The following is a 26,025-nucleotide window of genomic DNA, read 5'->3' as shown; positions in this document are numbered from 1 at the left end:
ATTTATATTTGGGTCTAATTCTGGGCTATTCTATTCCTTTAGTCTTTTTGTCTATTTTTCTGTTCATGGTGCTGCACCACACTGTTTTAATTATCAAGGTTTTATAGAATGTTTTATTTTCTGGTACCACACACACTTTTTCTTTTTCAGTGTTTTTCTACCAATTTTGCAATTTTTTTCCCCATATGAACTTGAGTAGCAAATTGTCTAACTCCAGAACATAGCTTGCTGGTATTTTATTGTAATTGTAGCAAATTTATAAATTAACTTAGGGAGAACTGATATTTTTATAACGCTATATAATCCTATCCAAGAACATGGGATGTCTTTCCATTTACTTTGAACTTTATTAGTATCTTTCAGGAGTGCTTAAAAATTTTTCTTTATATAGGCTTGCACATTTCTTGTTAAATTTCTTTGTAAGTATTTAAGTACTTACTACAGTTTGAGGCTGTTGTAAATGGGGTTTTCTGTCATTATATCCCCTATTTATTGTTTGTTTGTATAAAGGCTATTGATTTTTATGTGTTAATTTTACATCCTATTACTTCAATAGATTCTTTTCTTGTTTGAGTTAGTTTTAGTATGATTATCTGGAGTTTTCCAGGTATATTGTCATATCTGCCAATATAGTTTTTTTTTCTTTAATCATTCTTATGCCTCTAACTGATTTCTCTTGTCCAATTGCATTGGCTAATTCAGTAGTAACAGACAGAGTGGACATTTGTAGCTTGTTCTTGATCATAATGGAAATGGCTCACATGTTTCTCTATTAAATAAGATACTGGCTTTAGAACTAATCATTGTGTTGAGAAAGTGCATTAATTCTATGTGCTGGAGTAGTTTTACCATGAGCGTACGTTAAATGTTGTCAGTTGCTTTCTCAATGTCTATGGAAATAGTTATATTCTCTTTCCCTTTAGGACTCATTGCTGTGTGTAGTAGGCTGAATAATGGCCATGAGGCCCTACACCCCTAGAATCTGTAAATGTTATTGTCACCAGGTAGACACCAAGACCTGACCTCTGCCATCCACCTGATTATACTCACTGACCTTTGTTTCACATTTTTGCTTAAGTTCTTCTTTCCAGCTTATCTCTTAACTCAGGGAAATGGAAAGTGAAACCACCCCTCCAGCGATAGCAACTGCCCTGCCAGGACAAGACCTCCAGCCAGCCCAGACCACCCAGACCAGTTTGGACTTAACCCCTAAATCAAGCCTGCGCAGATGGACCGTAGAGTGATCCCTAGAATGATGGACAACTACCCTTACCTCATTATCATACTAAAATCTCCACCCAAGGAGGAGGACAAGCCTCATTTACATAATACACAGTGTGTGTATTGGCATGTTTCCCTAAGGTGTATGCGTGACCTCTACATTATGATGACAGGACTTCCTGTTCTAGATATTCATCCTAACCCTAAATAAAGGGAACCCATCCACCCTTGCCTGGAGAGTCATGGCTTTGGAAGCAACTCCTGATGATCTTCTTATTTGTTGCAAGTCAAGTATACTTTGTGCCACAACTCAACCTGGCACGGCTTCTGACTCACCAAGGAGCGAACTCACATTATTTTGGTTACATTATCTCCTATGATGAAGCTTTTGCAGGAGTGATTAAATTAAGGCTTTTCAGATGAGGGAATTAGAGATATTATATTCAATACTGGGTTGTCTGAGTGGGCCCTGAAGGCATTAAACATGTGGTTATAAGAGAGAGGTAGAGTGGGATTAGACACATTCCCAGAGGAGAAGGCGATGGGGAGATAGGAGGATGGATTGCAGTGATGCCATAAGCCAAGGAATGCTGGCGGCTACCAGAAACTGGAGGAAGCAAGGAATAGATTCTCTAAGAGCCCATAGGAGGAACGTGACCCTCCCAACGCTTTGATTTCAGACTCTTCATCTCCAGTTTAAATTCCTGTTTGAAGCCGTAGAGTTTGTGAACCTTTCTAAGACTGGCCATAAAAAACAGGTGGAGATTTTGGTACTGGGAAATGAGGTGTGGATGTAACAAATACCTAAAAACGTGGATGTGGCTTTAAAATTGGATAATGGCTAGAGGCCATTTAGGTATTTAGGACATTAGGAGTGTTTGCTCTGGAGAGAAGGCCAGGGGTGTGGCTGGACAACCTTTGGTTAGTGTCAAAGAGATGTAAGCATGTTGGATCATGTTTGCTAATCCAGATGGTTCCCCCATGTAGGATGGTTCGACTTGCAATTTTTCACCTTTATCATGGTGCCAAAATGATATGCATTCAGAGGGATCGCACTTCGAATTTAGATCTTTCCCTGGGCTAGAGATACGCCGTGCCATCTTCTCTTGTGATGCTGGGCAGAGGCAAGGACTGGGGCCACAGCTTCCAGTCAGCCATGCAGTCAGAAGGGTAAACAGCTGAGAAACTGACCATGGTGAACCCACACAACCATTCTGTTTTTTACTTTCTATACAGTATTCAATAAATTACATCCGAGATTCAACACTTGATTATGAAATGGGCTTTATGGGAGATGATTTGGCCCAAGTGTAGGCTAACATAAGTGATCTGAACACATTTAAGGTGGGCTAGGCTAAACTTTGATATTCAGTATGTTAGGAGTACTAAATGCATTTTTGACTTCCGGTATTTTCAACTTACGATGGTTTGATCAGGATGTAACCCCATCAAGTCGAGGAAGATCTGTATTTTGTTTAGGATTTTTGCACTGATATTCGTGAATGTTGAGTGTGGTGGGTTTCTTTGTATTTTCTTTATTTGTTTAGATAGGAGTATTTGCACCATAAAAAGGATTAAAAAGTCTTCTTTAATTTTCAGTGTTCCAAAGCAATTTATAGAGCATTGGGACGAGCTAGTATTTGAAGGTTTGGTACAATGACTTGTGAAATCAGCTGTGCCTGGTGATTTTTTTGTGGGGAACTCCTTAATAACTGTACTTCTTATATGGAAATTGCTCTGTTTAAGCTTTTAACCCTAATGATATCAATAGGTATTTCCCTAGGAAGTTACCCATCTCATCTAGGTTTTTGAATTTATTTGCACAGAGGTTTGTAACTAAGTCTCATGATTTAAAAAAAAAAATTCTGAAAAAAATTCTGTTTCAGTGATTATTTCCCTCTTTTCATTTCATTTCTTTTTTCCCCCCTTGTATTTTTGTACATTTTCCCTTTTGAGGGGGATTAGGTTAGTTAGTGGTTTACCTATTTTAAAATTTTTTTTCCTCCAGATCAGGATTTTGATCCTTTACCATCCACTGAATGCCTACATGGTAATGTAGGCATATCCACTTTCCTACCACTTCTATTTTTTAGCTGTGGTATTTCTACTTTGTCACAATATACAACAGCTGTATGGTAGCCTTCACTCCCACCCCTACCTTTTTTTAGTATTATATGCACATTTATATGTTTTAAAATGCTCCGTATCCGTCCTTTTATTGAAGTTCTCCCAGGCATGATTTGGTTGGAAGAAGCTCACTCTTTAGTAGATTCTTCGAGGACAGTTCATAGGTCTAGCATTCCATAAGTTCCTGTATGTTGAAAATTATTTGCTATATTGGGTATATCTTAAAGTTAATTGATGTAGTCAAGGATTTCTTGACTGTATATAAAATCCTTTTTTCATAATTTCTTTCACTGAACTCTTTAACAATGTTACTCTGCCGTTGCCTTCTTTGTACACTTGTTTTCAAAACTGATGTCACTCGGGGCACCTGGCTCAGTTGGTTAAGTGCCTGACTCGATTTTGGCTCAGGTCATGATCTCAGGGTGGTGAAATCAAGCCCTGCTTTGGGCTCTGTGCTCAGTGAGGAGTCTGCTTGAAGATTCTCTCTAGCCCTCTGCCCCTCCCCCTTGTGCTCTTGCAAATAAATAAATAAAATAAATAAATAATCTTTTAAAAAAATTAAAAATAAAATAAATAAAAACTGACACCAGTCAAACTCTTCTACTGTTGTTACTTTTGCAGAAAAAAGTGTTTTGCAAAAATTAGTTGTTTTTTTTTTTATGTGGAGGTCTTGAGGTTTATATCTTTGTCTTTGAGATCTAATGCTTTTACTAGAATTTGACTCTGTTTTGATCATTCTGGGTTAATTTTCCCAGTTATCTAGAAGCCTTTTCAAAGTGGGGATTCAGGTCTTTTTCTATCTCTGGGAAAATTTCTTGGATTATCATTTTAAACAGTAGTTGTGTTTCATTTGTTTACTCTTTTTGTTCTTTAGGGACTCCAATAATACAAATATTATTCCTTCTTTGCCTGTTTTCTATTGCCACTATTTTTCTCTGATCCATTTTATATCCACCTTTGTGTCATTTTCATGCTCTTGAATGTTTTCCTGCCTTTCTTTGAGGCCCCTTATTAAATTTTCATTCAATTCCCTTTTCTCTTGGGCATTTTATAATTTCTTCTTTATTTCTGAGATAATACCATTTTTTTTCTTCCATTTTTTTCCTTGAGTTCAATCAACTATTTTTTTAAATTTCTCTCTGCCTTTTTTTTTTTAATTCTTTTGTCCATTTCTGTTCCCAGTGTTTGAATTTCTAATTTGAAGTGGTTTTTCATATCCTCAAATGCTTGTTAGGATATATTTAATTCGGTATTGAGCGTAAACTTAAAGTTTCCTTCTGCTTCATGTTTTTTTGGGGAGAGGTTGGCTTTTCCTCAGTTGATTTGTGTGAAAATTCATTCTGCAATAGTCCTTTTTGGAGTTTATTGTTCTGTCTTTCATTTTCACGATACTGGAATGTTTTTCATGGTTCCTAGTTACATGACATTCTTTACTGTCTAGTAAAATTCAGGTACTTTGGCAGGTTTTTGTTTGTTTTGGTGGTGGGGGAGGGATTATGAGTTCACTAATTTTGTTGATCTATTTTTTTTTTCTTGCAGGACGCTACATTTTTCTTCTTTTCTGCTTCACCACCTAAATTGTAAAAGACACTTCTTTCTTCTTCTTCTTCTTCTTCTTCTTCTTCTTCTTCTTCTTCTTCTTCTTCTTCTTCTTCTTCTTTCCTCCTAGAAGCTATATGTTTGAGACAGTCCCCTTTAAATCACACTTGCTCATTTCAACTGTGTCTACCCCTTTAAATTTTGTGTCTGGCCCTTTTAGTAGCAGCCTACCTTTGTAAAAGGCACATACTTTTAAATCCCCTTCCTAAAGTCCTGCTCTATTTAATCTTTCTGGTGCACTCTCCAACTTTCCCTAAGGTCCTCTTGCCTATACCCCTCCTCTGGATTCCTAGCAGTTTTTATTGGTCTGCCTTTCCTTATAGCCCAGCTCTCTGGTGGGAAAAGAAAGGGGCAGAAGGGCATGGGATTTGTTTCTTTTTCTCTTTTTACTCAGTTTTTTTTTTAACACTTCTAGCACTCAGCATTTTTTTCAAGTAGTATTGAGGGTGTGATTTTGCATAGAGATTTTATAGTTCTGAATTTATTTTGTATTGTTTGGTGGAGGGAAGTGTTGGGAGGTTACTTACTAAACAGCTGTCATTGTTTTCAGCTACTCGAAAGTCCTCAAAGAATTTATGTTTGCATGTTAAAAGAGTAAACTCATCCTTGCCAGTGGTTTAACTTACCACCCATACCACTAATGACTCCGATTTTAGATTTTGAAACTAGACTTTTTCATAAGTTTTGGGTCCATGTATCCAACTATAATCCTACAACCTCAAATTCACCAAATTCAAAACTCAACAATTTCCTTCCCCCACAATATTGATCTCACCTCTCCCCTCACACACATTCTGTTTCTTGTTGAAAAGTAGCATTCTCCATTTGGAGACTCAAACCAGAAATTCTGGAGTCATCTGGAGTCATCTAGCTCCCTTGCCTATGCATCCCATTGGTACTTAATAAATGGCTATTGGATGAAGGTCCTTACAATTTCTGGAAGAAGATGAAAAAGAAACACTTCTGTCCCTGGACAACACCAGGCATAAGCCTCGGTGGGGTGTCTTTGCTAGTCAGGCGTAGATCTTGCTAGTGGTGGGAATAACAGCACAGAATGCTTATAATTTAATAAAGAGTTTATAGGCATTGTAAACTTCTTATTAGAGTCCAAGATCTTGGAGGCAGGGACAATGTCTTATTCATTTGAGAATCTTGAGATTCTCTTGAGAATTACAAAAGAAACCAATTACATAAATATAATTACCGAAGTATTAAAAAACACACAAATGTGTGATATAGTAATATATGTGCTTCTTTATTAATGTAGCAAATAACAATATCTAGCTGCCAGACCAATAACTATCATATTTTCAAGTATAGGTGAATAAAAGCAATTTTTCAACGTATCTTCAACCGCTGTAATGTGATATGAAAACATCTGCGATCTCTGCCCCCCCCCCCCCCCGGGTGGCTCAGGTGGTTAAGCAACCGACTCTTGGTTTTGACTCAGGTCATGATCTCAGGATTGTGAGCTTGAGCCCCATGTTGGGCTCCATGTTCAGTGGGGCGTCTACTTGAGATTCTCTCTCCCTCTCCCTCTCTGCACCTCCCCTAGTACTCTCTCTCTCTCTCTAAATAAATAAATCTTAAAAAAAACAAAAATAAAAACACAGTCTGTGATTTCTGTTGGTGACACAGTTAAGGCACTGCTAATACCACAGAAGTTTCTTGCCTATGTTCATAATTGACTAAAATGCTAAATTTTAGTTAGACATTAGTAAAAGCAAAGATGCAATTTTTTTCCCCATCTGAGTTCATAAGCTTTCTGAATTCTATACACACACCTGCATCCATGAACTCCAGGTTAAGAACCCCTGGTTTAGAAGGAGCAGGTTCTACTCAGTTCTGACTAGAGGCATGCAGAACTGAGAGCCCCGTGGCCTGTGGGGGCTCAGTTTTTTGTGACCGCTGAACTAAGCCCCAATGAAATTATGGGCCCATCATCCATGTTCCTTCTATAAGAGTTGCCCTTGTGGGGAGAAAAGAAAAAATATTGGAATGTGACAGCTAAGCCGTTCTTTGACGGGCAGAAAGGTCTGTTTTGCCTAGGACAAAATAGACTTGCTTTTTACAGAGTTAAAGATGATGTCCCTGAGACAGTCTCTGCAAATGCCTGTCTGAGGGCTCTCTCATGGCTCTCTCGTGGCTCTCTCGTGGCTCTCTTGTGGCTCTCTGGGCCATGTCAAAGGAGAGTGTGGAAAGTGATGGGACCTGGAAAACAAATTCTACAACTTGCAGATAATAAACGAGAATGGTAGGGACTTCCCACTGGCTGATAGAAAGAAAATGTCACAAACATGAAAACATAATAAAGCTGGGTTTGAGTCCTTGGTGCCGTCCCTTTATGATTAATGATTGGTCTCAAATAGGATGGGTAAGGGAAAGTGAAGTTCCTCTTGAAGTAGCTTTAAAAATGCCACAGCTTAAAAAAATTATTGTAACATCAATTTAAGAAAAAAAAACTCGCTAAAATGTAAAGGTCAAGAAAGATTTGGGTGTTTTTAAATGCTGTCTTGAAGAAATTCTTATAAAGGTTAAGGTGTCATGTAGTTTCAGAGTTATGGGCATAGGAGGGCGTCTGGACCAAAGCAGCGCTGCCTCCAGGCCCTTGGTGACTGTGACCCATGCTGACAGTGGGCAGTAGGCAACTGGCAGATCAGTGTGTCACCGTGTCAGTGGGGAGAAGCAGGTACTGCTCTCTTAGAACCTGGAAGCTATGGGAACACTTCCTTTCCAGAGCTCCGTTCTGACAATGTGCAGGCCTTAAGGTGATCTGCCCCAAACCCCAAGCAGTGGTACTCGGAACAACACTTACACCCCCCAAGGTGAGGGGATTCTGAGCTCCTGCTGTCTCTCTTGCCTTCTCTCCCTCTGCCCTGAACTCCTGAATCCTTCCGCAGGAAGTTTCCACAGAGGGCCAGCCTGGGTTTTAGATTTATGGGGTCTGGGAGAGTCTCCTGACATCCACGTATAGAGTGTTCTGTGAACACGGCAGAGGTTTCCATGACTTCACATCTAAGTGGTCTGGGAATAGCTGTCCATGTGGTCTCAGGTGTTCGAGTCACAAGCTAACAGACCCCTAAGGGACGTCTCCTGGTCATGGCAAGCCTCCCCTGGGAAAGCAGAATAGAGTGCCTGTACACGAGGGCATCTGAGCAGGACCACACCTCAGGAACTGGGCAGGGGGGTGGGGGGGTGGGGGAGGGTCAGCTGGTCTTTGGAGACCAGTGGTTCTCAACCCTATGAACATAATACTCAAATTACCTGGAAGTTATCCAATTGCACCTCTCCATGTCGTTTGTGGAGAAGCAGCTTTGGCATTACTTGGGAGCTTGTTAGAAGTGCAGAATCTCAGACCTCACTTGGACTTACTGAACCGAAAGCTGCATTTTAATAAGATGCCCCAGTGATGCATATCCCCACTAAGAAACACTGCTTGCTCGAGACATAGCTTTTGCATAAGTGCATGCACCCCCAGAGGTCAGCTCCCCCATTGGGAATCTCTGTTCAATGGTAAGAGTAGGCCATAGCCCTTTGCCCCCTGAGGAAAAAGATGGAAAATACAACTGTAGAGAGTTCTAATCTGTCTTGCCAACATCTATGAAAAGAAACAAGAGCTTGACATTGCCCCCTCACTGTGGGCAGTTATCTTAGTCAGCTTGACCTGGATAATGTGGGGGCCTTTGAAGTGCAAGCCAAGTCATCTGACCCCTCACACCACCTCTCCACACAAAGTTCTAAGGGACATTAATTGATCATACGAGGGAGGACTGGGCTTTTAGGTAGGGTGCTAGATCTTTGCATCATTTGCGGAGTATCAGGGAATAATTTTCAAAATGTAATCTGAGTGTCTTTCTTAACTGAGTCTGGAATCAAAGAGTCAACATTTGGGTTAACTTGGAGTTTCTTGTTAAATACGCAAGCCTCACTGTCGCAGCTCAGACCACTTCCCTAGTGTGGGTGACATGCTTTCCCCGTTCTTCACCTGAGGGGGCTATACCAAACTCTCTACCAAAGCCAGCTTCACTAACCGGATACTTCCTACTTACTACTGCCGCTGCTTCTTTCCAATTGTAGTGATTTTCTATTTCACTCATTTAGCACTGAAAATATACTCTTTTGCTATTTCATATAGCCTGTCTTTCCAACTAGATTTTTTTTTTAAAGATTTTATTTATTTGACAGAGAGAGACACAGAGAGAGAGGGAACACGAGCAGGGGGAGTGGGAGAGGGAGAAGCAGGCTTCCTGCTGAGCAGGGAGCCTGATGTGGGACTCGATCCCAGGACCCTGGGACCATGACCTGAGATGAAGGCAGACGCTTAACGACTGAGCCGCCCCGGCGCCCCTTTCCAACTAGATTTTTAAGCCCATCAAGGGCAGAGACATATCCTATTTCTTGTATTTCAGACCCCAGACCAGGATGCTATATCCAGGAGGGGTCTAATAAACTTAAAAAAAAATATATATATATTTTATACATATACACATATTTTATGTACATTAAAGTATATAAATACATAAATATTTTACATATGAAATATATAAATATTATATATAATACATGTTACATGTATGTATATGTGTGTGTGCATATATATATATATATATATATATATATATAAAGTATCATCATCAGATATTAATGGTTCTAGTGCCAGTGCTTTCCAGATGCTGGGCATTTCACACATGTCAGCTCACATGATCCTCACAATTACCCCGGGTGGTTCCTGTGATCCCCATTCTAAGAGGAGAAGATCAAGGCTGAGACCACAGGGGACTTTGCAAAGTTATGTGGCCAGTGTGGGGCCAGGCCAGATTTGAACTCAGATTTATCTGCCACGTTTCTCCCCTCCTCAGTAGTACTGTCGTGAGGATAAGTTTTCCTTTGTCCGCTATTGAGAGCAGATCACACAAAAGCTCTGGGAGAAGAAAGCCTGGCTTGGTTGGGAGATGGAAGACCAGGTTCCCATGAGCTGTCATTAGGTGTATGATAGTGGGAAATTTGTATCTTTCTCTGTATCCCAGCTTCGCAATCTCTAGCACGGGGGCAGCAGGGAGGGTGGTTATCCCTAACTCACTGGGTGACTGAAAAGTTCAGCACTCCAGTGGGGTTCAAGAAGAATCAAGGAAGGGAAAGGACACCGAATGTGAGCAACAACCTCAGGGCTATTGTCTCCCGAGGAGGGTGGTTCTCTGCACAGCGACTCCAGCTGCAGCGTCTGGCTCTTTCTCCTCCTGTTTTGGTGTCTTACAGGAGTCCTGGGCAGCCCTCGTAGCCTGAACGAGCCTGTAAAGGTCTATCTCTCACCTTATGACATCAGAAAGAGCAGCTCTCCTCTTCACAGCACGCAGAAGCCAAAAATTGCTCATTTATGAACCTATTCACAAGGAAACAATTCAGGCTGAAGGGGCCTGGGGTTCTTTGACATTCACCACAAAAATCTTTGCTTTTGCAGGCATCCAAAAAACAAAACAAAACAAAGCAAAACACACGAAACGAAAACCTCATGACACCACGGATTCAGGAAGAAGTAGACCTAACGTGATTCTTCCCCAATCAATAGTCAATGAGGGACTTTAATTTGTGAACACAATTACCATGATTACTATGACCCCTATGGAGTCATTGCATTTTACTACTCATCCTGGGAACTGGATTTCCATATTTAGGAAGGAAAGTAAATGATATCAGGAATCTAGTGTAGCTATATAAAATTCTTTCCTGGATATGTAGTGCTTGTCTGAGAACCCTTTCTGACTAAATGATTCAATGTAATATCAAAATGTTTTACAGATGTATAATATACCGCCCCAATTAAAAAAGTGCTAAGTGAAAGGGAACAAAGTTCAGGGGTCCCCCGTTTCTGTCAGAGCTGCCCTGACTCCACACCTGCCCTCTCGGAGCTGCCCATGGTGGCTGAGATTCTCGCATTTGAATGGTTCTCACCATTAGAGCAATTTATTTGGGTTAAGGCATTGTCTTTAGAAGGAACTTATTAAAAATACAGGTTACTTGGGCCTACAAACACAATTCCCACAATAACCATTATTCTAGCTGCATGAATTAGTTTATCAGATTAATTAGCTGTCACCTATCAGACAATATGGCTCTGAGGAAATAAGGCATATTTTAATGGACATCATTGTCTGAAAAATATGAAGCAGTTCTAGAAGAGACAGCCCTGCTTGGGGGCCCTATGCTGGGGGTCTGGGAGGCTAGAAGACAGAGAAAGACACTGATTAAGAAGGGGGAGCGGAGGAGAGATAAGTGAGGGGAACATCAAAATTGAGCCTCTGTCCTCTTCAGGTTTGCCTCTGGTTGCCCCATTCTTATTTTCTGTTGAAATGTTTTTAATATAAAGTGACCAAGATGATTTCTCTTTTGACCTAGGCCTCCAAAATGTAGGTCCTACATGTATCAAAATTAGAAGTGAAGTGATTCCTGTGCCCATCCCTTCTGACCACAGTCACCCATAACTGGTTCTCCTCTCCTTCCTGGGTACACAGATCAGCAGCATTTCCTGCCCTCTGTGTCCAGATGGGCTCATGTCACTGCGGGCGGGGCACCAGAATGTGAGTGGCCATTAGACATTTCACATGGACTTCTCTCCCCCCCCCCCTCCTCCCCTGAGTGGCTGAAAGCCAATAGCTAGAAGTCACAAGAGAGATGCAAGAAGTTTCTGGGTTACCACTTGGAGAAGAACAACCCAGGGGTGTGTTGGACCAAGAACACCTACCTTGGGGACTTGCCATTACTGAGAAATAAAACTGGATTGTGTGAAGACATTGAGATCTGGGTGTCTTTAATTATGTCACAGAGTATTATTTACCATGACTGCTATAACTTTTACCATCTATATTGATGTTTGTTATCACCAGCTGGCAGAATATTTAAATCTCCTGAGCAAAAACGGCCTTTCAATTGATACTAAAAATAATATTATGCATATTAGCAGTTCCAGTTTGCTAGGGACTTTCTGTCAGGCACTAAGAGCTTTGCATTCTTATTTAATCCTTACAACAATCTTTTGAGGTGGATTTATTATGCCCATTTTATAGATGTGAAATGGACTCAGGAAGCCTATTAAAGAGCTTGCTTTAGGTCATACTGCTAATGAGTGGCGGCATTGTGACAGGGGGCCAAGTCGTTCAGTGTTCACACCGAACTCTTTGCCAGTGTGTGATTCTATTCTTACAGTTACTCAGGGGAAACAGGATAAGACCATGGAACGACATGGCAAGGGCACACCAAGAACCGAGGAAAGGTCTTGGCCTTCAAGAGGAAAAAAAGGATCCTATCTCTCTGCCCACAAAATAGTTGAGAGAACATTTCCTTTACCTCCCTTCCACATCTCAAAAATATTGAGCTGATTTTCTGTGATTTCCTTTTTCTGCCCTCCATTGAAAGCCTTGACTATGCCCCAGTTTCCTGCAAAGAGAAAATTCTTGCTGCTGATTTTTTAAATTCTGCAGATGAGGACGTTCTAACTAGGTTTCAACCTTGGGACTTTTATCTCGCCATTGAGACATGCATATAACTCCATCAGGGGAATGCTTTTTGGTAGGGGAAACAACATTCTGTTTCTGTAGAGGCAAGACTGGGGAAAAGGTGGGTGCAATGTGTGGGAGAGACATGCAGCCTGAAGGGAGAGGAAAAAAAGAATGTAGCTAAGGAGATATAGTTTATTGGCCGTTCTTGTGGATAGGGAATGTAGAATTTCAAGTTTTCTGTTTTAAGCAGAGAAGGCAGAGTTTTGCCTGACTGATCCCTATCATGATTGTTGCCATTCAAATTCAACAAGAAACTGCATGTGGAAGGGGCTTCCTAATTGTGTGGTGCTTCACACACAAACGATCTGATGATCGTGGACTTTATTGGTAGAAAATCTACATAGGTGCTATGTTAGAAGGCCCCCCAGGAGCCCATGCCAGATCAGATGGGAGAAACTGGAGTCCCCGGTAGTTTACGGCACAGGCTATGGAGGCGGAGACTGGGGTTTAATCTGTCAGCTCTCCCCTGCCTAGTTGTACAATAGCTTGGTCACTTACTTAATCTTTCTAAGCTCCAGATTCCTCCTTCATAAAATGGGGATAATGTTATCTCCCTTATTGTGTTTGGAGAATGACACAGGATAATACATATAAGCACTCATTAATCGTCACTTATTTGAGGGCCATGATGACGATGACTCAGACTCAAAAGACAAAAGAGAGACAAGCCAGCCAATAACAAGAGCACATTGGTTTTTCTGCTCTGATTATATGAGTTAGTGTCAGCTTTATGGATTGGAAGGACCAAACCAAAACCAGACTAGCGGGAATCCCAGAGAGACTTGGCCAGGCAAGGACACAGACAGGTGGTCGATGCAGCACCCTGTAGTAGTCGGGACTTGAATAGTGGGGAGGTAGGAGGAAAAGTGAATCCTGTGAGTTTTGCATGAGGCTCATTGTCAATTGAGATCTTGTCCAGGTCTCGGTAAGCACCTGCTCATCCGAGAAGGAATGAGTGTCCACAGAACACAGCTGGAAGCAGAAGTGGGCTTGTGAGGGATGATTGGGCTTCACGTGGGCAGGAAGATATCGACAGACACTCAGACAGACAGAAAACTCTCACAATAGTCGTATAAGATCAGTTGGGATGTTAGGGAGGGGCTGGAGCCCCCCTGGGCTTGTCCTTTGGGCCAATCCTTCATGTTCCAGCGTTTGATGTCCCTCCTATGGTAGGGACCAATCATAGTCATTAGAGTTCAGAAAACAGAAGTTCCATGTTGTTTATTCGGGAATTTGTTTTACCCTTTCAATATTCTACAGGTTTCCCACCAGTCTACTAAAGAATATCACTTCTCTGAGGAACAGAATGCTCTGCTCTGTTACTAAAAGTAAGATGTTTGTTTTTGAAGCCACATAGATTCAAATAGCGATAACAATTCTTTGTGGAAAATAAAAGCATCTTTATTTGAGTAAACAGAAAAATAGCACAATTGAAATGATTTCCCACCTGCCAAACAAAACTGTTTCCTTTTGTAAGCCGTGTTCCATCTATGAGGGTGGTAAAAGCACAAGGCTGCACAAAGGGAACTGTGGTGTATTCAGCTAGTGCGAGCACTGTGTCTGCTGACAGGAGTTCACCTTGCGCCATTATATTCCTCCTCAGCCCAAAACGCCACGGAGCACCCACCGGACTGACAGGCTCGGCTGCTTGGCAAAGGGTGTCCGCTCTCTTCACAAACTGCTATTTTCCCTGGGAGTTAATTTGTGGAGATTCATGCCTGTTGAATTGGGCCTAAAGTCGACGCAAAACTTGGGTGAAACGGTCATGTAGCCCCGGCCAAACCAGAAATATTTATTGCGGTTCCTTTTTCAGTCAGATAGCTCTCGTCCTGGAGAGGGGCTGGGGTTTTCCACCTCGGGGGTGCGCTTGTATCTCGGGAGGCTGTAGTGAGGACATGTAACCTTCCTTTTCTTCTTCATGGTTCCCTTTGCGGCTCTGGCAAGGCTGACCCACCAGGGCTCCACAGGATCAACCAGGCAGGATTCTGGAGGACGTAAAGTTTACACCCTCACAACTGAATTATTTTCACTCTGTTCTTAGGGCTTTCCAGACCTAATCCGGGGGCTTCTGGCTGGTTCCTGGCTCCCTGAGCCCTCCACTAGACACAGTAAGCCTAGGTCCAGGGACCTTCATTTAAAACTAAAAAGAAAAGTGGCAATGATAACAATGACGATGATCATTTTTTGGCTCTTTAGCATGTACCTAACCTTATAATAAGCACTTTATTCACATCGTCCTCCGAGACTTTCCGCAACAACTGTATGAAGCAGCTATATGTGTGGCAAGTCCTCTCGGTGGCCCTCTCTAACTCCTGGCCTGCCGCGGGAGGCCCTGTGTAGGCAGGCTGCCCTCCTCTGGCAGAGGAGGTGGCTCTCTGGCCTCACGGGAAGATGCTCAGCCCAGTCATGGGAGAGTCTGGAAGTGCCCGTGTGTCGTTGGCCCAGGTGTGACCCTCAAATTTTGAGGTATGGGAGTTCCTGCAGAAATCCCCTGATTTCCTCTCCCCTTGTGGGACGATTCTGAGGCAGTTTCTCACAGTCTCCCGAAGGGTCCTCAAAGGGACTGCCTGCAGCTGGCTACAAAGGTAAGGCCCTCATTGAAGCTACTTTTCCCCTATCACACCTTCCCCATTCCCTCTTTGTGCTTCCTGGGATTACCACCCACACTTGCTCGGATCCTGGACTCCAGATTTGCCCTTGGGGGGAATCCAAGGCAAGATACTACACAGTTGTTCTCACGTAACACAAGAGAAACAGAGACTTACTGGGATTGACTCGCCTACTGAGGTGTAGCTGGTGGTTGGCCAGGCAGGACTGTCTCCTCTTGTTACATTATTCTGCTTCCATCAGAAATGGCCCAAGTCTATTTTTCTAATTAATTATTGTAATTAATATGTCGCTTCTTCCTACAGAAGGACTTGAGTATGTAAAACATACTATCCTCCCTCCTTCCTTCAAAATATATTTGCCTTGTGTTTTGTTCCATTGAGACTCAGGATGCAGCTAACAATATAATTAGAGATAAATTGAATATATTAATTAATATTGCAATGCTATTGTCTGAAAGTGGCTAAATGTAGGATACCTCCAGAGGTATTTACACTTTGCTGGGGGCTTTGGAAATTGCAACATCATAACTCCAAGAGAGGACTCTCTGTTACTGGAATTTCTGGCATCTCGTGGTCGAGGAGATCTCCTCTGCACGTTCGCTGGGTTGTTGGGCCTTTTCCCACACCCCTTCGCCATTGGCTTGTTCTGCCTGCCAATGCCGATGCTGTCTAATCATCAACAAGATTCCTCTTGAATTGGAAGGCAGAGTTCAACTCTGAATGTGTGCTAGCCTGGCTCCTTCTGAGTGACAAAGACATGCAACCCTCCTTTCTTTAAGTCCCAGCTCACCAAGGGACATAGAAGACCTGTTTGCCTGCCTTGGTTCCTGGACCTGTAGGAGGAAGATAACCCTTGCTCAACTTGCTTTTCAGGGGGCGATGTGAAGATAAACGCGAGAATGTCTACAAAGTCCTCCGGATTCTCGGGATGAAAGACACTATGTAAATAGAACACAGTCTTACGATGATTAAACTTTAATGCTGCAGCGCCCAGGCCTATAAAGGGAGCACGGCCTGGCTGGAAGGCAAGACTGCAGGGCTGTCCCCTGTAATCACGGCCCCTGTGAGTTCGCCATCCGGCAGCTGCATCTTAGAAATGCCCATCCTTTCTGCTCATTCAATTTGGGTTTTATTTTCAAGAGGCCAGTTAGGCAGTTATGTTTTTGCCCTTCACATTCTTCTGATTTGGGGTCAGGTTTCAGGAAACACATATGTACAAACCTACTTGGGTCACCTAATAGATGACCCAACTCCTGCAATGGCGTGGGGGCTAGATCAGGAACTAGACATTTAGATATAAATTTTACTCTGAAGACAATATTCTTGACCCTCTGCATGTTTGTCTGTGGCCTGCCACACACTGGGGCATCTTCCATTTTCAAAACAACAAGCTATACAGTTTTCCTCTTTGTGACAGAATTAGAACTACTGGATTTCTCAGCAAAAGCAAAACAAAACAACCATAGAATAACACCACCTTTTCCTTCCCAAATTAATTCTTTCAGTTTATGTTCCTGACTCCATAAAAATGTGGTTTAGCTTTTGAAGTTTTTATTAATATTTATAATGCCCGTTTTGTGCCCTTGAACCTCACAGAACCAGAGCCCTGATATAAATACTTACCGTCTAGGTGGTAGTATACCCAAGTCCAACCATAAACTTTAATGTTTATACATATATATGTTTGGCTTTGCTTTGTTTCTCCTGTCTCTGTAGAAATTTAAAAAAAAATACTTTTTAAGATGCAAATTTTAATAGCTTATATTTTATTTTCAAAAGTAATGCATGCTTGTAAAAAAAATACAGATGTGCATATAGAAACAAAGGAAAAAGGCCCCTTTCCCTGATCCATTTCTAAAAATCCCAGTGCCAAGAAGTAAACAAGGTAGTTTAAATCCTTTGTAAATTTGGATCCTCTTAGTTTGAGAGATTGGCATTGTCTTAAGAGGCTGGTAACCGGTCATATTTCTCTTTTTTGTTTCTGAATAGAATTGTAAAAAAAAAAAAGTTGTAGAAAGTTTCAAAAAGGCAGTAAAACAATAAGAAAATAAAATCCCCCATTAAATCCATTACCCCCAAATAATGAATTTTTAACCTTTTGGTGTATTTCTTACAGAATTTTCCTCTGTAAGTAGGAATAAAATGGTATCCAATCCCCCTAACAATTTTCTGATGTCAGGGAACAGTCTCCCCAAAATCATGTTTTTGAATGGCTGTCAAATATTCTTTGGCAATTGCTTCACCTTAAATTGTTTCCACATAATAAGATGGGGGGAGGTGGGCACTGCTGATCCCTCACCTCATGTTTCCATGGTGGGGGTGGGGTGGGGTGGGGAGGGCTTCCCCTCCGCTGACCAGAGGGAGACACGTAGGCAGAACACTTGCTTGGTCACCTCTCGGGATCCCCAGGTTGAACGATTTTCCTGGCAGGTGACATGAAGTTGTCAACTCAGTCATTCTCCAACAGTATCCTGTGAAGTCCCAAGACTGAGGTTCAGCCCCTTCCTTCATCCCCTTGGAACTGCTGATCTCCAGGATGCAGCCAGCTTCTGCTTCTCTTATTGTCTAAATAAGACTCGCTTATTTAGGCATGTTTTTGCCAAACGTTGAATAAAACAGGGGTGTTTAATTCTGAAGGAAAAGTAGTAGGCTTGTGGCCACAGCTGGGGCTGCTTGGCTAATAATCTGGTTTAATCAATCCTTAGGATTACATATGGATGCTCATCTGTTGGATTCTTGTGTTTGTCTCTCACTGTATTCTAAACACTAATGGGGAGAGACACTGAATTGAGAGAAAAAGTGTAATTGATTGTACCCCTAAACCCCAAATAATATTACTATACTTAACATTTATTTACTATTGACTCTGTGCCAGGCTGCATTTTTCTCATATAACTTTCTCAACAACCCTTTGAGATGGTATTATTCCCATTTTATGGATGGTAAAACTGAGGCATGGTGACACCACCCCCCCCAGCTGAGGTGTGCTCCCAGGCACTTAACCACTTTACTGTACCACTTTTCATCTCTTCTGTATCATAATTAACATGTGAACTTTTTTATATATAAATGGTAACGTGAGGTTGTAAACTACCCAAATGTTGTCTCTCATTATTGAATATATGTCTGTCATTACTTTTATAATGTTTTATTGTAGTTATTGAATCTCTTTTAATACTATTTACAGTGACTTTTTTGGTGTACAGATTTCTATTTTTATGCAGCTAAATCTATTCTTATTTTCCTTCATGACTTTTCCATCTTGGTTTTTGTCCTTGCCTACCCCAATAGATTTTCACATATATTTTACTCTAAATTACTATGGTTTTACTATTATAACTTTACCTCTAGAAGTTATTTGGTAAAATAAAGTCTTTCAAAAATGCTGTTTTTCTTTCTGCTTTTTTTTTTTTAAGGAGAAAAAGAATAGTTGGCTCAGTATCATCCTTTCTCCCCTGATTTGTGATGCATATACCTGTTTTTGGTCTCTGTTTTTTTCCACTACACTATGCAATGTTTTATTGTAATTTCAGTCTATTTCTGTTTGCTTGTGGTTTTTCCTGTAGCTTTATGGTATATTTTAATATTTAGAAAGGTTAGTTCCCACTCATTACTCTTACTTTTAGAAACGTCTTTATTATTATCACATGATATTCTTCTACATATATTTAAAAATTAGTTTATGAAGTCCTACCCTAAAATCTTACTATGAATTTAGTAATATTTGTAACTCAACATGGAAATATTTAACATCTTTATAAAATTCCTTTTTCCATCTAGGAACATGTGATTTATCTATTTTTAATATTTTCTTTTGAGTGTCTCAAAGTGCCAAATATATCTTCATGTAGGTGGTATTCTTTTGTTGTTGTTGTTGTTCAAGTTATTTCTATTACTTTATATTTTTTTGAGACTACTGGGAATGGAAATTTTCATAATTAATTATAATGATTTAACATTGATTAAACCAACTTGCTATTGCTGGCATACAGACATTTTAAAAATACTCACTTTGTGCCTTCTTTATTAAACTCATTACTTTTGAAGTTTTTCCTTACATCCTCTTGAGTTGTCTATATATAACTATGTCACTTAAAATGATTTTTGGCACTTACAATTCTAATGTTTTTATTTTATTGACTGAAGCTTCTGAAATAATGTTAAATAATAGCAGTTATAATGGGCATCCTTATTTTGTTTCTGACTTGAATGGGAATCCCATAAGATTTCACTGTAAAATATGATGTAGTCTGTTGCTTTAGGATAGACATTTAATAGATTTAAATAGATAGATTTTAATAGTTTTGGATAGATAGATTTAAATTAGACCTGACAAGTAGTAATATTTCTATTTATAAATATGAAGACTAGATACTGAATTTTATTATGCTGTTTTTCTTTGTTCCATTTATATTTTCAAACATTAAACCATCCTTGCATTTTCAGAATAATATCTACTTAATCAGGCAGGAGGCAATTCTTCACGGGTTTCTGCCATTTCTGTGTATCTTGTAAGCAGAGGCACTGACTGTTCTTTGTTTCAAAGTATATTTTCAAGGATAGAGATGGTCTTTCCTTCCAGAACAAAGGTCAGGTTTGCTTAAAGCCTTGAAGATATAGTGTCTCCCCCTGGGGCAAACTGTAGGCAAGCTTACTGTCCACTATAACAAAGATAATATCTCCCTTTGGGGTAATAGGCAGATGCTTATTGCCCATTTTTAAAGATCCAAGTGTCCTAAGCTTAGGGTTCCTTTCCTGTAATGCAACCCACTGACTGTGCCACCACCTACCTGGGCCCATATTACATCATCTCCCTGAGAATGCAGGGGCGGGGCTAAAGGGCATGGACATTCCTAAGGGATGTGCAGGCTGCTACCTGTGTAATAAAATCCTTTGTCTCTGAACCCAAAGTCTTATTTTTCTGCCACATGAAGCTGTAGCTGGCTAACTTGTCAACTTGCAAGTAGGGTGAAACCTCCAACCCTTCACAGTTCTTACTGTTTAATTGAGACTTTCCATTTTCTAGAAGTTTACTTACCAATTTACATCTCTATTCAGAAGTTCTATGAGTTTGTAGTTGTTTTCCTCATACTATCTTTATTAGGTTTTTATGGCTATGCTAACTTTAAAAGGAATTTGAAAGTTTTCTATCTCTTTCTGTGCCAAAATGGCATATGTCATGTGTGGATTAAGACTTGCAAAGGCTGGTGAAATAGTTTTGACTTAGAAACCTTATTGGAATTAACATCTTTTTCAATTTGTTTTTCACTGACAAAGGTTTATTTAGTTTACTCATTTTTAATTAATTTTAGCCATCTATATTTCCCCAGAAATCAGGGAATTTTGAAAATTTAACAGTATATGGTACTATCTCACATCCAGAGCTCTATCTCATTTCTCATTTTATGTGTTGTTTTACACTCCTTCCCTTACTGACCTTTTTTTTCTAGACTTGCCAGAACATGCAAGACTATTATATTTTTATTTATTTATTTATTTATTTATTTATTTGAGAGAGAGAGAGAGAGAGAGAGAAACAGCATGAGAGGGGAGAGGGTCAGAGGGAGAAGCGGGCTCCTCGCTGAGCTGGGAGCCTGATGCAGGACTCGATCCCAGGACTCTGGGATCATGACCTGAGCCTAAGGCAGTCGCTTAACCAACTGAGTCACCCAGGCACCCAAGACTATTATCTTTTTAATGCTGGCTTTCATTACTCTTTGCGTTTGTTTTTGTTATTTGTTTCCTTCTGCTTTCGAAAGATATATATATTTTTTTATTTTCTAACTTCCTAAGTTTAAGCTTAATTCTTTTATTTGTGTTACTTCTGATCTAATAAAGCAAGCTTAGAAATCTGCTCGGTCCTCTGCATAGTGTCAGCTCAGTCTTACAAGATTTGATAGGTAGTGTTCCAATAGTCATAATTTATATTCACAATTTTTATCTTTTCCAAAAGTTACTTATGCACATGCTTTCTAATTTACAAGGAAACAATTTCCTTTTTAAAAACGCTTGTTACTTTATCCTAGTTTGTCTCTTTACAGTTGTGGAATGTAGGCTGCCTACTTTTCCTTGATGGATTTTATCAAAGTTTTGTGTTCAGTTACACGATTAATGTACAATTAACTTCTGAAAATATTCCACAGATGTTTTAAAAGTATATTTACCCGTGCAAGGACGTAAACTTTGTTATAACAATTACATCAACTAGCAATTATTAGTTAAATCTTTATATTAGGCCTACTTGATTTCTGAAGAAGGAAAAGAGTTTCAAAATCTCAGTTGAGTGCCTGTTTCTCCCAGGAAATCAAAGAATGGTATGTTTATATAGTCTGACCGTAGTTACTGGGTACATGATGGCTCCTACCTACTCTACTTTTGTTGTGAAGTCTACCTTTTTTAAGTACTCTAAATTTACAATCTTTGTTTTGTCCAGTGCCTATTGTCTTCTTTTTTGTGCTATTAATCTTTTTATTTATACAAACTTGGTAGATTTTTGTCTTTTAAAATTCATATGTATATTTTTAATCCAGCTTATAGATAGTTGAATTTTGTTTCTTAACCTAAACTGAAAAACTTGGTCTTTTAATAAAGAACTTTAATTTGTTTATATTTATTTTCATAACTGACATCTTTGCTTTTATTTATTTCATCTTGTTTAATGCTTTTCCTCTCTCTGGGAAGTTCTTTGCTGCTGTCTTTTTCTTTTGTTTGATACATGGACTAGGTTTACTTTGCTCTTTTTCCTCTTATGATTAGAATGTTTGCCAGTGTTTCCTTGAAATTTTAATTAACATATTTAAGCCTATATTTCTTTAATCATGCCAAAAATGAAACAATCTACTGACCTTTTACTTTGTTAGATAATGAAATTAGCATGAATTAACCATTTTCCTGTTATCATGAAGAAATAATTTTACTTTCAAATATTAACTACGGGACAGCTCTGAAAGCTTGGCTTCATTTTAGGAGCTAGTCAATGTTGCTAGAATTATGGAAATGTTGCTAAGGAATCTTAGATCTTCAATATTATCTAGTCCAAATGTATAAATCCAATATTTTTTTTATTATACCATAAATCTCTATGTTTTCACGCAAGTCTCTGGGCAGAGCATTGAGGCCGTTGGTCATCTACAGAGGACCTGCAGTTTATCAGTGAAAGATTTTTTTTTTTTTTTTTTTGGTATAGGACACAATAAATACCTGATGAAATGTTCTAGATTTGAAGATATAGAAGACAGATTGGAGATCTGGCCTAGTTCCTAGAATGTTTGAAGATTATAGAGGAGGGTGTTAGGGTGTTTTCAAGGACTATATTGTCCTTATCCAGCTCCCCATTTCTTCACACACCTCTTTCTGCCAAGGAGTTTAGGGTGTTTTGTAGGTTATAACGAAATAATTGTCTAGCATTCTGTAGACAGTGTTATCTCCATTTTTAAGAAAACACTCAAAAGAGAATTAATCAAGACCACACACAAACTTTCTCTCTAAATTAGCAAATGATCCACATACATTTACCTGCTGGCTTGCATGATTCTTAAATTTTAGAAATGGTGATACTAGATATGTGCCTACATGACCTTCAGCCCTTTTCATACAGCATCACTGGTCCTTGGGTAAATATTTGTGTTTACTATGATGGTCTGTGTGGTATTTATGCTTTAAAAATGGCCCATTCCTTTCTGGCTGGCTGGTGGCATCATTTCCAGCATGACTTCAGTTGGGCTTGACAATGTAAATAAATAAACTCATTTCTTGATATCGGGTGTCACTGTGTTTGTCTTTGGAATCTCTTCAATCCATCCTGTTCATGTTCAGTTTTATGAACTCTTTGGGAATCATGTCATAATCTCAGCTCAGCAAACCTAGCTACTGGGGAACAAGCTTGATGTTCATGTGTGGACCATATCTTGACCATACTTCTTCTTGACTTTGGGTGATTCTCAAACTGAATGTGACATCACACCACTACTAGGTGGGTCAGTTCTACTGCTTTCTAGAACCATGGTTTTAAAATTGATGCCAGGCTGACAGTATGCTTTTTATTTATTTATTTATTTATAAAAGATTTTATTCATTTATTTGAGAGAGAGAGAGTGCACAAGTTGGCGGGGTGGGGGAAGGAACAGAAGGAGAGGGAGAAGCAGGCTCCCCACTGAGTAGGGAGCCTGATATGGGGCTTCACCCCAGGACCCTGAGTTCATGACCTGAGCCAAAGGCAGATGCTTAACCAACTGAGCCACCCAGGTGCCCCAGTGTGTCTTCTTTCTACAGGAAAATCATTTGTAATAGCTTTTCCCCCCCATCTATCTACCACGTGATAATATGCCAATATAGTCAAATTTGGTGCACTAGATTATCGACCTTGCCAATGAAATTGCCCCATTGAGCAGAGGCCTTAGTGCAGATTTTGGTCTTCCTTGTGCTCCCGGAGCATGGGATTTTGCCAACCCTGCAAAGAGGTCTGACAAGCTGGTGAGTGTTCAAAAAATACAGATCCTTGAACTTCAACCAGATCTACTGAATCAGAATATCAAGAGTTCTAAAATCTGAGTTTTAGAACAGCAATTTAAATAATAGCAATGTTGCTGGATCCCTAATGGGAAGGACCACTGGTCTAGAAGCTGTGGAATGTTGCAGGTGTGTATGTATCTGTGTGAGAGGTACTAAATAGTAGCATCTTGGAATTAGAAGGAAACCTCCCAGCTCATTTCTCATTTTATGGGGGAGGAGGTCTTGGCCAGTTAAGTTACATGTCTAAGTACACACAGCGGCTCAGTGGAGAAATGTGAAAAGCAAAGCAGAACAAAAACCAAGTGTCCCAATCCTTAATCTAAACTCATTTTCTCTAAATTAAGCTATCTTTGAATATTTTCATAAAGTGTTCCCATTTATAAGTTCATTATTTTCACTAGGAGAGATAATTTAAATATAAGCTAAATACCTTTCTCCCCTGAGCATTAGAGCAAAAAAACAGAATTTGGGAAGCAATGAGTTAATGCAGCTTTACCACATCAGCAGCTGGCAAACGTTCACCGATTATTCAAAAAGTCCTTTCGGGCACAGGTTTTAATCAGCAGAGGCTGATGGGTGCACTGAGAGACATAGAGGAACGGTATGGAACTAGTAAGCCTTTGTTGTCATATAGCCTTAGGGTCAAATCCGGACTCACCTGTGTGGTTCTGGGCAACTGTAGGCCTCAGTTCTGGATCTATCAACTAGGTTCGATACCTTCCTCGCATGGTTGGTATTAGGGTAAACAAAATAATGTATGGATGATACCTGGTACATAGTAACTAATGACAAGTAATTTCTCATTTCTTCTTCTTTTTTTTTTTTTTGTTTCAAGTTTTTATTTAAATTCCAGTTAGTTAACATACAGTGTAATATTAGTTTCAGGAATAGAATCCAGTGAGTGATCACTTACATATAACACCCAGTGCTCATCACAAGTGCCCTGCTTAATCCCCATCATCCATATAACCCACCCCCTGCCCATGTCCCCTCCAACAACTGAGTTTGTTCTCTGTTGTTAAGAGTCTGTTTTATGGTTTGCCTCTCTCTTTTTTCCCCCCTTTGTTCATCTGTTTGGTTTCTTAAATTCCACGTATGAGTGAGGTCATATGGTATTTCTCTTTCTCTGATTTATTTCACTTAGCATAGTACACTCTAGCTCCAACCACATTGTTGCAAATGGCCAGATTTCATTCTTTTTTATGGCTGAGTAATATTCCATTGTATATATACACCACATCTTCTTTATCCATTCATCAGTCAATGGACATGTGGGCTCTTTCCATAACTTGGCTAATGTTGCTAATGCTGCTATAAACATTGGGGTGCATGTGCCCCTTCAAATCAGTATTTTTGTATCCTTTGGGTAAATACCTAGTAGTGCAATTGATGGATCATAGGGTAGTTCTATTTTTAACTTCTTGAGGAACCTCCATACTGTTTTCCAGAGTGGCTGCACCAACTTGCATTCCCACCAACAGTGTAGGAGGGTTCCCCTTTCTCCGCATCCTCGCCAACATCTCTTTTTTCCTGTGTTGTTACTTTTAGCCATTCTGACGGGTGTGAGGTGATATCTCATCATGGTTTTGATTTGTGTTTCTCTGGTGATGAATGATGTTGAGCATCTTTTCATGTGTTTGTTGGCTATTTGTATGTCTTCTTTGGAGAAATGTCTGTTCATGTCTTCTGCCCATTTCTTAACTGGATTATTTATTTTTTGGGTGTTGAGTTTGGTAAGTTCTTTTTTTTAAAGATTTTATTTATTTATTTGACAGTGAGAGACACAGAGAGAGAGGGAACACAAGTAGGGGGAGTGGGAGAAGGAGAAGCAGGCTTCCCGCGGAGCAGGGAGTCCAATGCAGGGCTCAATCCCAGGACCATGGGATCATGACCTGAGCCAAGGCAGATGCTTAACGACTGAGCCACCACAAATCAAAACCAGAGGCACCCGAGTTTGATAAATTCTTTATAGATTTTGGATACTAACCCTTTATCAGGTATGTCATTTGCAAATATCTTCTCCCATTCTGAAGGTTGCCATTTAGTTTTGTTGTTTCCTTTGCTGTGCAGAAGTTGTTTATCTCGATGAAGTTGCAAGAGTTCATTTTTGCCTTTGTTTCCCTTGCCTTTGGAGATAATTTCTTCTTTTTTTTTTAAAGATTTTATTTATTTATTTGACAGAGAGAGACACAGCAAGAGAGGGAACACAAACAGGGGGAGTGGGAGAAGAAAAGCAGGCTTCCCGTGGAGCAGGGAGCCCGATGTGGGGCTCAATCCCACGACCCCAGGATCATGACTTGAGCTGAAGGCAGACGCTTAATGACTGAGCCACCCAGGCGTCCTTTTTTTTTTTTTTTTAAGATTTTATTTATAATTTCTTATTTCTTAAGTGCTTTTTAAATTCC

Source organism: Eumetopias jubatus, unplaced genomic scaffold, assembly GCF_037043125.1.
Source record: "Eumetopias jubatus isolate StellerSeaLion01/CBP00866 unplaced genomic scaffold, mEumJub1_p1.0 scaffold_4, whole genome shotgun sequence".
Classification (NCBI taxonomy): Eukaryota; Metazoa; Chordata; class Mammalia; order Carnivora; family Otariidae; genus Eumetopias; species Eumetopias jubatus.
This window is presented reverse-complemented; position numbering follows the sequence as displayed.